At 45.6% G+C, this 15,951-nt stretch overlaps 1 protein-coding gene across 1 annotated transcript in view; it reads right to left on the reverse strand.

Annotated features, from left to right (window-relative positions):
• LOC135563693 (sodium channel protein type 2 subunit alpha-like) overlaps window positions 1-10,639 on the reverse strand; it is a 66,378-nt gene extending 55,739 nt beyond the window's left edge. Inside the window, exon 1 of the mRNA XM_065006789.1 lies at window positions 10,208-10,639. The gene's annotated coding sequence lies outside the window, so the exon portion shown is untranslated. The remainder of the gene's footprint in view (window positions 1-10,207) is intronic.
• Window positions 10,640-15,951: the final 5,312 nt, after the last annotated feature.

The raw sequence follows: 15,951 nt of genomic DNA on the forward strand, positions 1-15,951 counted from the left end.
CACCCCCTATCCACATCGATGGATCAGTAGTGGAGAGGGTAGCAAGTTTTAAGTTCCTCGGCATACACATCACAGACAAACTGAATTGGTCCACTCACACTGACAGCGTCGTGAAGAAGGCGCAGCAGCGCCTCTTCAACCTCAGGAGGCTGAAGAAATTTGGCTTGTCACCAAAAGCACTCACAAACTTCTACAGATGCACAATCGAGAGCATCCTGGCGGGCTGTATCACCGCCTGGTACGGCAACTGCTCCGCCCTCAACCGTAAGGCTCTCCAGAGGGTAGTGAGGTCTGCACAACGCATCACCGGGGGCAAACTACCTGCCCTCCAGGACACCTACACCACCCGATGTTACAGGAAGGCCATAAAGATCATCAAGGACATCAACCACCCGAACCACTGCCTGTTCACCCCGCTATCATCCAGAAGGCGAGGTCAGTACAGGTGCATCAAAGCTGGGACCGAGAGACTGAAAAACAGCTTCTATCTCAAGGCCATCAGACTGTTAAACAGCCACCACTAACATTGACTGGCTGCTGCCAACACACTGTCATTGACACTGACCCAACTCCAGCCACTTTAATAATGGGAATTGATGGGAAATTATGTAAATATATCACTAGCCACTTTAAACAATGCTACCTTATATAATATTATATTACTTACCCTACATTATTCATCTCATATGCATACGTATATACTGTACTCTAGATCATCGACTGCATCCTTATGTCACTAGCCACTTTAACTATGCCACTTTATTTACTTTGTCTACATACTCATCTCATATGTATATACTGTACTCGATACCATCTACTGTATGCTGCTCTGTACCATCACTCATTCATATATCCTTATGTACATATTCCTTATCCCCTTACACTGTGTATAAGACCGTAGTTTTGGAATTGTTAGTTAGATTACTTGTTGGTTATCACTGCATTGTCGGAACTAGAAGCACAAGCATTTCGCTACACTCGCATTAACATCTGCTAACCATGTGTATGTGACAAATAAAATTTGATTTGATTTGATTTGATTTGATTTATTGTGGTCAAGAGGGGCACCAGCTTCAATGGTGTCCGGTACGTTCCAACCCGGGTTCCACGAGAGCGTGAGTATTCCATCATCACTTTCCACCAAACCCTTTTTAGTATCGATTTCACTAGCTGGCTGTCCCTCATCTACTATTTCTACAGCTCTAGTGGATTCTGGTGCCACGGGAATGTTATTGACCAGGCCCTTGTCGCCTGCCTGAACATCATCTTATACCTGCTCTCCTCTACGGTTCAAGCGCTAGATAATCAACCACAGTGATCTGGGATTATCACACACATCACAACACCATGCACCCTCACTGTGGAGTCCATATATCCATCATCAGTGCACCCATACAAAAGATAGACCTCCCATGCCTGCAACGCCATAACCCCACCATCTCATGGTTGAGGATGACAATCATGGACTGGACACCCAAATGCCAGAGGACCTGCTTTCCCTTCCCCTGTGGTTCCACATCGGCTGAGAGTCCTGTAGTTGCCCATCAGCCCAACATCCCGGAGGTATACCAACACATGCGGAAGGTTCTTTCCAAAACCAGTGGCAACTGTCTCCCTCCTCATCTCCCCTGGGACTGTGTCATCGACCTACTTGCAGGCTCTGCACCCCCGTGCAGCCGCATCTACCCTCTGTTAATGACTGAAACGAAGGCTACGAAGGAGTACATCCGTGAGGCACTCCAACAAGGTTTCATCCACATGTTCACCTCCCCTGTGTCGGCAGGCTTTTTCTTTGTGGCAAAGAAGGATGGAGGGTTACACCCATGCATTGATTACAGATGTTTGAATGCCATCACCACTAAATACCGTTACCCTCTCCCGTTGGGTCCCGGCAGCGATCAAACAGCTCCATGGGCCCACTTCTTTTTCTTTTACCCAATTGTACGTGTGTAGTGCCTACAATCCTATCCGGGAAGGGTAAGAATGGTTGACATCTTTCAGCACGGTGTCCAACGACAAGGTAATCCACAAATGTTATCCATGTGCATATGACTCAGAGAAACTGTCTCCTGCAGAGAGGAACTATGACTTCGGCGATCAGGAGCTCCTGGCGGTGAAGTTGGCATTAGAGGTGTGGAGACACTGGCTGGAGGGTGCCTAGGACCCATTTCTCATCCTCACCGACCATCGGAACCTGGAGTACATACTGCTGAGCCCACTCCATGCAAGGTGCTCCCTTTTTTTCACTAGATTTGACTTCAATCTGACATATCGCCCAGATTCAAAGAACACCAAAGCCGATGTCCCGTCTCTATGATTCGGGAGAGGTTCCTTCCCTGAGTGCACCCATAATCTCACCCTCGAGTCGTAGCCACCGTGGTCTGAGATGTACATGTGGACATTCTCCAGGCCTTGACGAGGGAACCTGCACCCACTACCTGTCCAACTGAGCGCATCTACATTCCCACGGGGATAAGGGATCGGCTGTTGACCTGGGTGCATCTACATTCCCACGGGGATAAGGGATCGGCTGCTGACCTGGGTGCATCTACATTCCCACGGGGATAAGGGATCGGCTGTTGACCTGGGTGCATCTACATTCCCACGGGGATAAGGGATCAGCTGCTGACCTGGGCGCATCTACATTCCCACGGGGATAAGGGATCGGCTGCTGACCTGGGTGCATCTACATTCCCACGGGGATAAGGGATTGGCTGCTGACCTGGGTGCATCTACATTCCCACGGGGATAAGGGATTGGCTGTTGACCTGGGTGCATCTACATTCCCACGGGGATAAGGGATCGGCTGCTGACCTGGGTGCATCTACATTCCCACGGGGATAAAGGATCGGCTGTTGACCTGGGTGCATCTACATTCCCACGGGGATAAGGGATCGGCTGCTGACCTGGGTGCATCTACATTCCCACGGGGATAAGGGATCGGCTGCTGACCTGGGTGCATCTACATTCCCACGGGGATAAGGGATCAGCTGCTGACCTGGGTGCATCTACATTCCCACGGGGATAAGGGATCGGCTGCTGACCTGGGTGCATCTACATTCCCACGGGGATAAGGGATCGGCTGCTGACCTGGGTGCATCTACATTCCCACGGGGATAAGGGATCGGCTGCTGACCTGGGTGCATCTACATTCCCACGGGGATAAGGGATCGGCTGCTGACCTGGGTGCATCTACATTCCCACGGGGATAAGGGATCGGCTGCTGACCTGGGTGCATCTACATTCCCACGGGGATAAGGGATCGGCTGCTGACCTGGGTGCATCTACATTCCCACGGGGATAAGGGATCTGCTGCTGACCTGGGTGCATCTACATTCCCACGGGGACAAGGGATTGGCTGCTGACCTGGGCGCATCTACATTCCCACGGGGATAAGAGATTGGCTGCTGACCTGGGTGCATCTACATTCCCACGGGGATAAGGGATTGGCTGCTGACCTGGGTGCATCTACATTCCCACGGGGATAAGAGATTGGCTGCTGACCTGGGTGCATCTACATTCCCACGGGATAAGGGATTGGCTGCTGACCTGGGTGCACACAGCTGTCGTCATTGGACATTCAGGTATCACCCGCACTATCAATCCTTCTCCAAAAAGTAGTGGTGGTTCGCAGGACGCCACTTGCTACGTCAACTCCTGTTCCGTTTGTGCCCAAACTAAATCTCCCCTGCATGTTCCAGCTGAGAAACTCCTTCCCGTGCCTAGCTTCCCTGGTCTCATCTGTCCATTGATTCTGTCACTGATCTCCCCTCTGATGGTTTCACCACTATTTTGGTGGGACTGTTCCACCAGGCCATCCGGCACAATGGCTTTCCAGAGGACATCGTCTCTGAACGTGGCCCCCAATTTCCGTCACGGGGATGGAAAGCCTTCATGGAGAAGCTGGGGGTCACGGTCAGCCTCACTTTTGGGTACCAACCTCAGTCTAACCGGTAGGTGGAGCGCATAAAGCAGAAGCTGGGGAGGTTTTTGAGGAGTCACTGCCAGGACCGGCAGGGGGAGTGGGCCTGATTCCTTCCCTGGGCGGAGTACGCTCAGACTTCATTGTGTCACTCCTCCACCGGGCTGACTCCCTTATCAGTCGGCCCTGGCTCTGAACCCCGAGCCAGACCGCAGCCTCTCAACCCCGAGCCAGACCGCAACCTCTGCGGTGGACGAGTGGTTCAGGCGTGCAGACGAGGTTTGGAACGACGCCCACATGATGCTCTGCCACCAGAAAGAGCAGGCAGATCACCACTGTAGTGAGGCTCTCATGTTCCATCCTGGTGATTGCGTCTGGCTCTACACCAGAAACCTCCCACTCCGCCTGTCCTGTAAGAAGCTGAGCCCCCGGTTTGTAGGGCCGTTCAAGGTCTTCCGGCGGGTCAATGAGGTAACGTATAGATTATAGCTCCCCACTAATTACCGAATCTCTCCCTCTTTTCATGTTTCCCTCAGGCCAGTGGTTCCTGGTCCCATGGCCGTCCCCTACAACGGGGGGGTACTGTCACGTCTACTCCCGCCCCGGTGCTCAACATCGCCTGTTTACTAACCACCGGTCCTGCCAACCCATCATCACACATACACCTGGCAATCCATATTATGCACACCTGCTCCCCATCGTGAGGCACACCTGGACTCTATCACTATCCTGATTACTCCCATTTATCTAGCATCATTCTTCAGGCAGTGTTGGTTCTGTGTTCATTTCCAGACGCTTCTCTTGTTTTGTATCGCTCTGTGTTCATTATTATTAAACTCACCACCTGCATCTGACTCCCAGCGTCATCGTTACATATTCATCCAAATTGAGCGGTCTGCCATGTTCCCAGGGGGAACCATTAAAGGTAGAGATTACTGCGTGGCCATTGGCTAATCAGTGTTCTTAGCCACTGAGAGAGCTTGGATCAAACGGGACCCATAACTAAACTTAGGCTGCAGACAAATCCCTTGACATAGGGGTCATTTCAGACAAACGAGATGGGTATCAAACCATTCCTCATATCAACCCCCTGAGGCTCCTCCAGAAGGCACATGTCAAAACACTGACACACTCTTTGGGCTTTAAATGGGTCTCTTTAAGAGCTAGTTTATTGGCTGCCCAAAGGGGTTATTACAGCAGAGCAACAAAGATAGAGGGGGTTGAAAGACAAGGTGTTTTTTACAATTGTTTCCCTGGTGATTAGTGACAGGTCAACAGTGCAACGGCACCACCACGATTGGTGTGGGTTACACCACACACCAACGCGATTGTGTAGCCTGAAGGCAAAGTTGCAACAGAGGGGAAAATGCTCAAATCCATTTCAAATAAATCTATAAATGCAAATGTAGTTCTTGGTATGGCACACTGCTAATTCTAGCAATGAGAGTTGTGAAGAAAGATCTGCTGACAGCTTGTTTAACCTACATGACCCAGAGCAGCTGAAGTCAGTACATCATACAGATGTAGGATCTTAATTTGATAGCCTTGTTGAAGGAGAATTTTCCTGCAATGCAGTAAAATGTAAAACCTGAAGTGTATTTGAGGTTTGAAATAGCTTTTCTAAAGTTTGTAATTTCCACTTTGAAATGTCAGACTATTTTATCTTTGTTTTCTTTATTTTGGTTAGGTCAGGGTGTGACATGGGGGATTTATGTGTTTTATCTAATCTAGGGGTTTTGTATGTTTATGGGGCTGTTTCCTTTCTAGGTAGTTTTGTATATTTATGGGGGCTCTTTCCTTTCTAGGTAGTTTTGTATGTTTATGGGGCTGTTTCCTTTCTAGGGGTTTTGTAAGTTTATGGTTCTAGGTAATTGTATGTCTATGGTTGCCTAGATTGGTTCTCAATTAGAGGCAGCTGTCTATCGTTGTCTCTGATTGGGGACCATATTTTGGCAGCCATATTCTTTGGGTATTTTGTGGGTGATTGTTTCCTGTGTCAGTGTTTGTGTCACACGGGACTGTTTCGGTTAGTTCATGGTTATTGTTTATTTGTGTTCAGGTTGAGTTTTTCTTATTAAAAACCATGGACACCTACCACGCTGCGTATTGATCCGATCCTTGTTTCACCTCTTCAGAGGAAGAGGAGGAAATCTGCCGTGACAATATCAACCGCAACAAAACTGTCCATTAATTATAATTCACATTTCCTGTCACTGCAAGATTTTTTTCCTGCTGTAGGAGACTGGCTCAAATTAAGATCCTACATCTGTATGGCGATAGCAGCCAACGAAGGGCACAGTGTACCTAAAGTAAAGTCAGACCTATAGTTTGAGGCATACATCTGGGCATCTGTGAAATACCAAGAAAAATATTTATGCACTTCCCCAGAATAAAAAATATTCCTAACAAGAGGAAAGATTCCTTTCTTCCTGTTTAGAGGAAATACAAGAAAGGGATAATAAAAAACAAGCAGTCCGATAAATCACAGAAATGTCTGTATTCACACAGAGAATACCATGAGCTGCAAAACAAATAATGAACCCATGGTCCTCAGTGGTGTCTGCTAGTAGTCATGGTGGTATCTGCTAGTGGAGAGTCATGGCTTGCTTTGCTTTAGCAAAACAGATGCTGGTCATGTCAGAATTATGTGTTTCTACCATTGAAACAAACAAACAAATACATGTGGGATACAATGTTTCAACCAGGCCTGGTCTGCTCCATCCAGAAGTCTTGATATTTTACCCAGAAATCAGTTCATCTGAGCTTGACATGTGGTTGGATTTGATACAGACACAAATCTTGGAATGTAGGCCTACTGTACCAACACAGTCCTTTTCATTTTCTGTAATTATACAATATTTGATTATAATTGTAATGACACTCTCTTCAAAAATTACATTACCCCAAAAAAGGGAAATTGGGGATACCTCAAGGTATCAAGCTTGGTAAAAGACCTCTGTGCAGGTTATATTTACATACATTTTCAGAGATGCTATGACTGGGAGATGTAACGTGGATATGCTCATTCTGTGATTGACTGGACTCCTTTGCGTCGCCACATTTATAGCATGGCACACTTGGAAAAACAACAATAGGGACCCTGATGAAACCTCCGATGAATCCTCCCCATAGGCTATAGCCCTTGTGTAGGCTTTAGACAAACAAGAGGCAAAACTTATAAGTGACATCCTTTCCATTTGTAGTGTTAAATAACAATGAAATTGGAGTATGAGAATGCATTTGCCCTCATTTATTTCCCTCTTACAATGCTGGGGGTCGATAAGAACACACAAGTTGAGAGAACATTCCAGATGCGCCTATTGCTGATAATAACAAGACTTCAACTGAGAAAAGCTTTTGCTTAGACTCATAACTATGAATTCATAACTATCTCTCTATATATACACACAAACAGGCAAGTGAGGCAGCGTGAGTTGTGGATGTCTTGCCAAAGGCGTTGATGATGTTTTGACAGTTTTATGCAAATACAAAGGCTGTTAATCATGCGCAACCCCATAGCAAGCATGCATGAGCCTGGTATTTTATATAACCAACAAACCTCCTCATAGCACAGTCAGAGGCTCCACTTCTGGATACCTGACATAGGGGAACATGGTGTGGGTTTGGAGGAATACAAGCAAAAGCTTCAGCCATAACATCGATCTGATGTGTGGTATGATGTCACCTTAGTGGAGAATTCTCTGGACATAGCAAATCCAAACATGTTGCACATTTCTGTGTCATTAAGTGCTGTGTCATTATGTGCTATTTTCACCAAATAAATATGGTGAATATGGTCGCCCCTTTGCTGCTTTAATAGCCTCCACTCTTCTGGGAAGGCTTTCCACTAGATGTTGGAAAATTGCTGCGGGGACTTTCTTCCATTCAGCTACAATAACCTTAGTGAGGTCGGGCACTGATGTTGGGCGATTTTCCCTGGCTCACAGTCGGTGTTCCAATTCATCCCAAAGGTGTTCGATGTGGTTAAAGTCAGGGCTCTGTGCAAGCCAAACAAGTTCTTCCACACTGATCTTGACAAACAATTTCTGTATGGACCTTGCTTTGTGCACGAGGGCATTGTCATGCTGAAATATGAAAGGGCCTTCCCCAAACTGTTGCCACAAAGTTGGAAGCACAGAATTGTCTAGAATGTCATTGTATGCTGTAGCGTTAAGATTTCCCTTCACTGGAACTAAAGGGCCCGAACCATGAAAAACAGCCCCAGATCATTATTCCTCCCCTACCAAACTTCAGTTGGCACGATGCTTTGGGGCAGGTAGCGTTCTCCTGGCATCCGCCAAACCCAGATTCATCCTTCGAACTGCCATATGGTGAAGCGTGATTCATCTCTTCAGAGAATGCGTTTCCACTGCTCCAGAGTCCAATGGTGGTGAGCTTCACACCACTCCAGCCAATGCTTGGCATTGTGCATGGTGATTTTAGGCTTATGTGCGGCTGGTCATCCATGGAAACCCATTTCAAGAAGCTCCTGACGAACAGTTCTTGTGCTGATGTTGCTTCCAGAGGCAGTTTGGAACTCAGTAGTGAATGTTGCAACCGAGGACACACAATTTTTATGCGCTACGCACTTCAGCGGTCCCATTCTGTGAGCTTGTGTGGCCTAGCATTTCGTGGCTGAGCCGTTGTTGCTCCTAGACATTTCCACTTTACAATAACAGCACTTACAGTTGACAGGGACAGTTCTAGCAGGGCAGATATTTGACTTGTTGGAAAACTGGCATCCTATGAGGGTGCCACTTTGAAAGTCACTGAGCTCTTCAGTAAGGCAATTCTACTGCCAATATTTGTCTATGAGGAATACACTCATTTGAAGGGGTGTCCACATACTTTTGTGTATTTATATATATATATATATATATATATATATATATATATAATATATATTTAAAAACATGAATAAGATATATATATATATATACTAGCCTATATCTTATTCATGTTTTTAAATATATATTCATATCTATATATAATTATGTTTTTAACATTAATCAGTTATTGTATTTCTATTATTTTTGTCCTGATTAAACTCTGTTATTTTGCAGCTGTTGAAGCAAATGATTTAGTACAGTAGGTAAAACAACATTTAAGCTTTAAAGGGTTTTAACCTAGCACGAGATTAGACTTTAACCGAATCCCCCGTTAATTGTCTTGACTTTCAGGACCTTGGACAAGAGCACAGCGGTTCGCGTCGCCAGGAAAACCACCGCGCGACAGCTTCCGCGTCTACATAGCCAACTACATACACCTCGAAAGGTCAGTTATTCGGGAGAACAGCTCGCTGGTACATTGAACAAACATCTCAGTTTCACGGCTTTTGAACTGCGATGGCACTCTCAGATCTAGGCTACCCTGGCATGCGAGGCATAGCCTGCAGACACCTGTTGTCCTTTATTATAAGTTGTCTTGGCGGTGTATCCAATGCCGCTCTTAGTTGATGTTATCTGATGTTAAAACGTTTTTTAATACTGTAAGCTATACATAAATTGGAATCACTCTTTGGATCACATAAAGACAAAGGACAAGTGTAACACTAACCAACACAAATCCCAACCAATTTTTTTGTGCCAAATTTGAACAGAAAAACCACGACACCGTCATCGCTTTGAAGACTTGAACCTTTTGTTCTACTGCCGTGCCCTTATCATTTCAACCCATGTAATCAACCAAAGAGTGCTTCTAAACATGATTACCAAGTGGGGAAACTAATCCCCCGTGCGCGCGCCACGGTGATTTCCTAACAACATATTCAAAGCATTAAGGGTTGCGCATTTTCGAAAACCCTTTCCCAAATTAACATTATTACAACTTAAACAATTAGTAGCCAAGCCTATAATCTTTAAATCGTAAATGAAAGCACAAGTTGTTTCACCACTTCATATGCCAAGTCAACTGTGTAAAAAAAATAATAATTTAACAACGCAACATATGTATTTAACTCTTAAACTGTAATGAAAAAGCTAAATTATCGTACCCTAAGTATAATTTCCATGAATTATATCCCATATATGATATTCATTAGTCTATTTGAAAATATGAAATACCCTATTGGCCCCTCGAAAGGTTCAAATTAGTCTAACAGTCAACGTAAATCAATAGACGCCTATTTTGTGAACCATAGCCTACCATTTAGCTGAATTGTACAGGTTAAATGGGCTATGTTTAGTTAAAGAAAAAGCGTAGGGCCAGTAGGAATCTAATGACATATTTTGTTGAGGTTAGGAACTGGCACTGGACAGCAAAAGTAGATGAAAATAGGCGACTTACATGTGAAACTCCTTCATTTGCAGCATTGCGTCCCCCAGTCTACTTCAACACATTTTGGCATTTCCATCCACTGGAAGAGATAAGGCCATGTCGAACACTCTTTACACAATTCCAAACAATCCGAATACCTTATTTGAAAAGTGTTATAATTATTTCGAATATATCATTTGTTTTGTTAATGCAAGGTGCACCCAATGATTCGAAAAAAACGCGCGTATTCTACCAGTTGTTAACCCAACTCATTATTGGGCATATTTTTAACGGTTCTGAGTTGACCATTTATATTTTATTGCACTTTCCAATAAATAGACTCCAAATAAATGATTTAATATGCTCCGTGCAGAAAGTCGTTGTCCACAAAGCTGTTGATTTAGTCCAAGTAGTCTATAACAACTTTACGCGCGACGGTTTACCGCAAGAAGCGTCGGTGAGATTCTGTAACCTGTCTCGGAAAACGAGTCCGGACCCTTTGATTGCCCTTGAGCCGCGAAGTGAGGAAGTCAGACGTTCAGAGGTAACGCCTACTCCAATTTGTCTGTGCTGTGCGGACAGTACATCACATCATCGGCTGTGTTCTTCAGGAGGGCACAAGGCTAATAAAGTTATAGCGGAGCATGCAATAATAGGTTACTAAGTTTAAATAATGTAGAGACGGAATGAGGATGAGCAAGAAAGTCTGGATAATGAAACAGTTTTATTAAAGACTCCTTATGATGAGTCTGTAATCCTCCTAGCTTTAGACGTGTCACAAAAAGCACATTGCGCTTTTAAATAGCCGACAGTTGAAATATAGGCCTAGCCCTATAGGATTAAAGGGTTATGCCATTTGATTGATCTTGAATATTATTATTAACTCAACTATTAGTGAGTGTTTGCCTCATCTTGATGGAGACTGTATAGTGACTTGTGGAATTCCCGATATAATTGGCTAGCTTGACCTTTTTTCAGGAAGTTAACATTAGGTCCAATGTTGTTTTGAAAAACTAGACTCGCGGATTATGAGGCCAATCAGGATTATGACGTTTTCATGGGAACAAAAAATGTTTTTTAATCCTGGGTTGATTTAACGTAGTGCTATAGTTGATCCTTAATGGTTAGAACAACATGAGTCAATAATATAATATTCTATAAATTCGACCACCCCTGTGGGTAGCCTATAATGCAGGGCTCTCCAACCCTGTTCCTGGAGAGCTACCATCCTATAGGTTTTCACTCCAACCCCAATCTAGCGCACCTGATTCTACTAATTATCTGGTTGATAAGATTAATCAGGTTAGTTACAACTGGGGTTGGAGATAAAACGTAGAGGAGGGTAGCTCCCTGGGAACGGGGTTGGAGAGCCCTGCTATGTGTGTCGATGCCTTGTGGCCTGCGTTTATACAGGCATCCCAATTCTGATATTTTGCTTCACTAATTGGTCTTTTGACCAATCAGATCAGCTTTGAAAAATATCTTAAGTGAAAAGATCAAATGTGATTGGTTAAAAGACCAATTAGTGAGGAAAAAAAGATCAGAATTGGGCTGACTGTCTAAACGCAGCCCTAGTGAATCAACGCATTGAAATGTATTCCAAACCTGAGTTCATTACCCCCTCTGCTGGTAAAGAGTAAGAACAGCCTGTTGTAAATTGCACTGACAAGTTTACATTACAGTAGGCCTACGAGTCAGCATCACTGCTACCCTGGTCCTAAGAGGCTGGCGAGCCATCTGCAAAACAGAGATACTTAGCCTATATCACATGGAAGTCATTATTAATCAACTTGATAAATAATTTCAATAAGCATTTCTCTACCGCTGGCCATGCTTTCCTCCTGACTACACCAACTCCAACCAACAGCTCCGCACCCCCACAGCTACTTGCCCAAGCCTCCCCAGCTCCTCCTTCACCCAAATCCAGATAGCAGATGTTCTGAAATAGCTGCAAAACCTGGACCCGTACAAATCAGCTGGGCTAGCAGATCTGGACCCTCTCTTTCTAAATGTATCTCCCGCAATTGTTGCAACCCCTATTACCAGTCTGTTCAACCTCTCTTCGTATTGTCCGAGATCCCTAAAGATTGGAAAGCTGCCGCGGTCATCCCCCTCTTCAAAGGTGGTGACACTCTAGACCCAAACTGTTACAGACCTATATCCATCCTGCCCTGCCCTGCCCTGCCCTGCCCTGCCCTGCCCTGCCCTGCCCTGACCTGCCTCTAGACCCAAACTGTTACAGACCTATATCCATCCTGCCCTGCCCTGCCTCTAGTCCCAAACTGTTACAGACCTATATCCATCCTGCCCTGCCCTGCCCTGCCTCTAGACCCAAACTGTTACAGACCTATATCCATCCTGCCCTGCCCTGCCCTGCCTCTAGACCCAAACTGTTACAGACCTATATCCATCCTGCCCTGCCCTGCCTCTAGACCTAAACTGTTACAGACCTATATCCATCCTGCCCTGCCCTGCCTCTAGACCCAAACTGTTACAGACCTATATCCATCCTGCCCTGCCTCTAGACCCAGACTGTTACAGACCTATATCCATCCTGCCCTGCCCTGCCTCTAGACCCAAACTGTTACAGACATATATCCATCCTGCCCTGCCCTGCCCTGCCTCTAGACCCAAACTGTTACAGACCTATATCCATCCTGCCCTGCCCTGCCTCTAGACCCAAACTGTTACAGACCTATATCCATCCTGCCCTGCCCTGCCTCTAGACCCAAACTGTTACAGACCTATATCCATCCTGCCCTGCCCTGCCCTGACCCTGTTACAGACCTCCATCCTGCCCTGCCCTGCCCTGCCTCTAGACCTAAACTGTTACAGACCTATATCCATCCTGCCCTGCCCTGCCCTGCCTCTAGACCTAAACTGTTACAGACCTATATCCATCCTGCCCTGCCCTGCCTCTAGACCCAAACTGTTACAGACCTATATCCATCCTGCCCTGCCCTGCCCTGCCCTGCCCTGTCCTGCCTCTAGACCCAAACTGTTACAGACCTATATCCATCCTGCCCTGCCCTGCCCTGCCTCTAGACCCAAACTGTTACAGACCTATATCCATCCTGCCCTGCCCTGCCTCTAGACCCAAACTGTTACAGACCTATATCCATCCTGCCCTGCCCTGCCCTGCCTCTAGACCTAAACTGTTATAGACCTATATCCATCCTATATCCATCCTGCCCTGCCTTTCTAACGTATTTTAAAGCCAAGTGAACAAACAGATCACCGACCATTTCGAATCCCACGTTCCTTCTCCGCTATGCATTCCGGTTTCTGAGCAGGTCACGAGTGCACCTCAGCCATGCTCAAGGTCCTAAACGATATCATAACCGCCATTGATAAAAGACAGTACTGTGCAGCCGTCTTCATCGACCTGGCCAAGGCTTTCGACTCTGTCAATCACCATATTCTTATCGGCAGACTCAACAGACTTGGTTTGTAATGACTGCCAGTGTGTCAAATCGGAGGTCCTGTTGTCCGGACCTCTGGCAGTCTCTATGGGGGTGTCACAGGGTTCAATTCTCGGGCGGACTCTTTCCTCTGTATATATCAATGATGTCCCTGTTGCTGCGGGTGATTCTTTGATCCACCTCTACGCAGACAACACCATTTTGTATACTTCTGGCCCTTCTTTGGACACTGTGTTAACAAACCTCCAAACGAGCTTCAACGCCATACAACACTCCTTCCGTGGCCTTCAATTGCTCTTAAATGCTAATAAAACAAAATGCATGCTCTTCAACCGATCACTGCCTATACCCGCCCGCCCAACTAGCATAACTACTCTGGACGGTTCTGACTTAGAATATGTGGACAACTATAAATACCTAGGTGTCTGGCTAGACTGTAAACTCTCCTTCCAGACTCCAGACTAAGCATCTCCAATCCAAAATTAAATCTAGAATCGGCTTCCTATATCGCAACAAAGCCTCCTTCACTCATGCTGCCAAACATACCCTCGTAAAACTGACTATCCTACCAATCCTTGACTTTGGCAATGTCATTTACAAAATGGCCTTCAACACTCTACTCAGCAAATTGGATGCAGTCTATCACAGTGCCAACCATTTTGTCACCAAAGCCCCATATACTACCCACCACTGCGACCTGTATGCTCTCGTTGGCTGGTCCTCGCTACATATTCGTCGCCAAACCCACTGGCTCCAGGTCGTCTATAAGTCTTTGCTAGGTAAAGTTCCGCCTTATCTCAGCTCACTGGTCACCATAGCAACACCCACTCGTAGCACGCGCTCCAGCAGGTATATTTCACTGGTCACCATAGCAACACCCACTCGTAGCACGCGCTCCAGCAGGTATATTTCACTGGTCACCATAGCAACACCCACTCGTAGCACGCGCTCCAGCAGGTATATTTCACTTGTCACCATAGCAACACCCACTCGTAGCACGCGCTCCAGCAGGTATATTTCACTGGTCACCATAGCAACACCCACTCGTAGCACGTGCTCCAGCAGGTATATTTCACTGGTCACCATAGCAACACCCACTCGTAGCACGCGCTCCAGCAGGTATATTTCACTGGTCACCATAGCAACACCCACTCGTAGCACACGCTCCAGCAGGTATATTTCACTGGTCACCATAGCAACACCCACTCGTAGCACACGCTCCAGCAGGTATATTTCACTGGTCATCCCCAAAGCCAACACCATCCTTTTTCCGCTGCCTTTCCTTCCAGATCTCGGCTGCCAATGACTAGAACGAATTGCAAAAATCACTGAAGTTGGAGACTTATATCTCCCTCACTAACTTTAAGCGTCAGCTGTCAGAGCAGCTTACCGATCGCTGCAGCTGTACACAGCCCATCTGTAAATAGCCCATCCAACCAACTACCTACCTCATCCCCATATTTGTTTTTGTTTTTCTGCTCTTTTGCACACCAGTATTTATACTTGCACATCCTCATCTGCACATATATCACTAAATTGCAATCACTTACTACTAATTACGCCTCTATGGCCTATTTATTGCTTTACCTCCTTACTTCATTTACACACACTGTATACAGATTTTTCTATTGTGTTATTGACTGTACGTTTGTTTATGTGTAACTCAGTGTTGTTGTTTTCGTCGCACTGCTTTGCTTTATCTTGGCCAGGTCGCAGTCGTAAATAAGAACTTGTTCTCAAATGGCCTACCTGGTTAAATAAAGGTGAAAAAAAAAAAAAAAAAAAAAACCTAACTCATAACCCTAACCTTAACCCCTTGCCTAGTTAATGTTTGGCACTTCACTAACATTAGTGTTAGCCACCTAGCTAACGTTAGCCACAACAAATTGGAATTTGTAATATATCATACGTTTTGCAAATTATTAACATATTGTACAAATTGTAATTCAGAACATATCATACAAAATGGATGATGGAAATCTACAAATGAATACATACCATATGAAACATAACATATCATACTAATTGGAGTCTCTGTCACGCCTGCTCCCGCTCCCCCTCTCTGGTTCTCGAAGGGCGCTTGTCACCATTGTTACGTGCATCAGCACTTCATTGGATTCACCTGGACTCCATCACTTATTGATTGCCTCCCCTATATCTGTCTATTCCTCAGTTTCATCCCCGTGTCAGCATTATTTTCATTTTGTTCCCCCTGTCCAGATGATGTTCTTGTTTTGTTTCATGTCGGTTATTTATTAAATATTCACTCCCTGTACTTGCTTCTCGTCTCCCACCGTCTGTCCTTACAGTCTCCCGGATTTACATTAACTACCCCTGGATGCAGGTTGGTAC

This window comes from Oncorhynchus nerka, linkage group LG22 (assembly GCF_034236695.1).
Source record: "Oncorhynchus nerka isolate Pitt River linkage group LG22, Oner_Uvic_2.0, whole genome shotgun sequence".
NCBI classification, from domain to species: Eukaryota; Metazoa; Chordata; class Actinopteri; order Salmoniformes; family Salmonidae; genus Oncorhynchus; species Oncorhynchus nerka.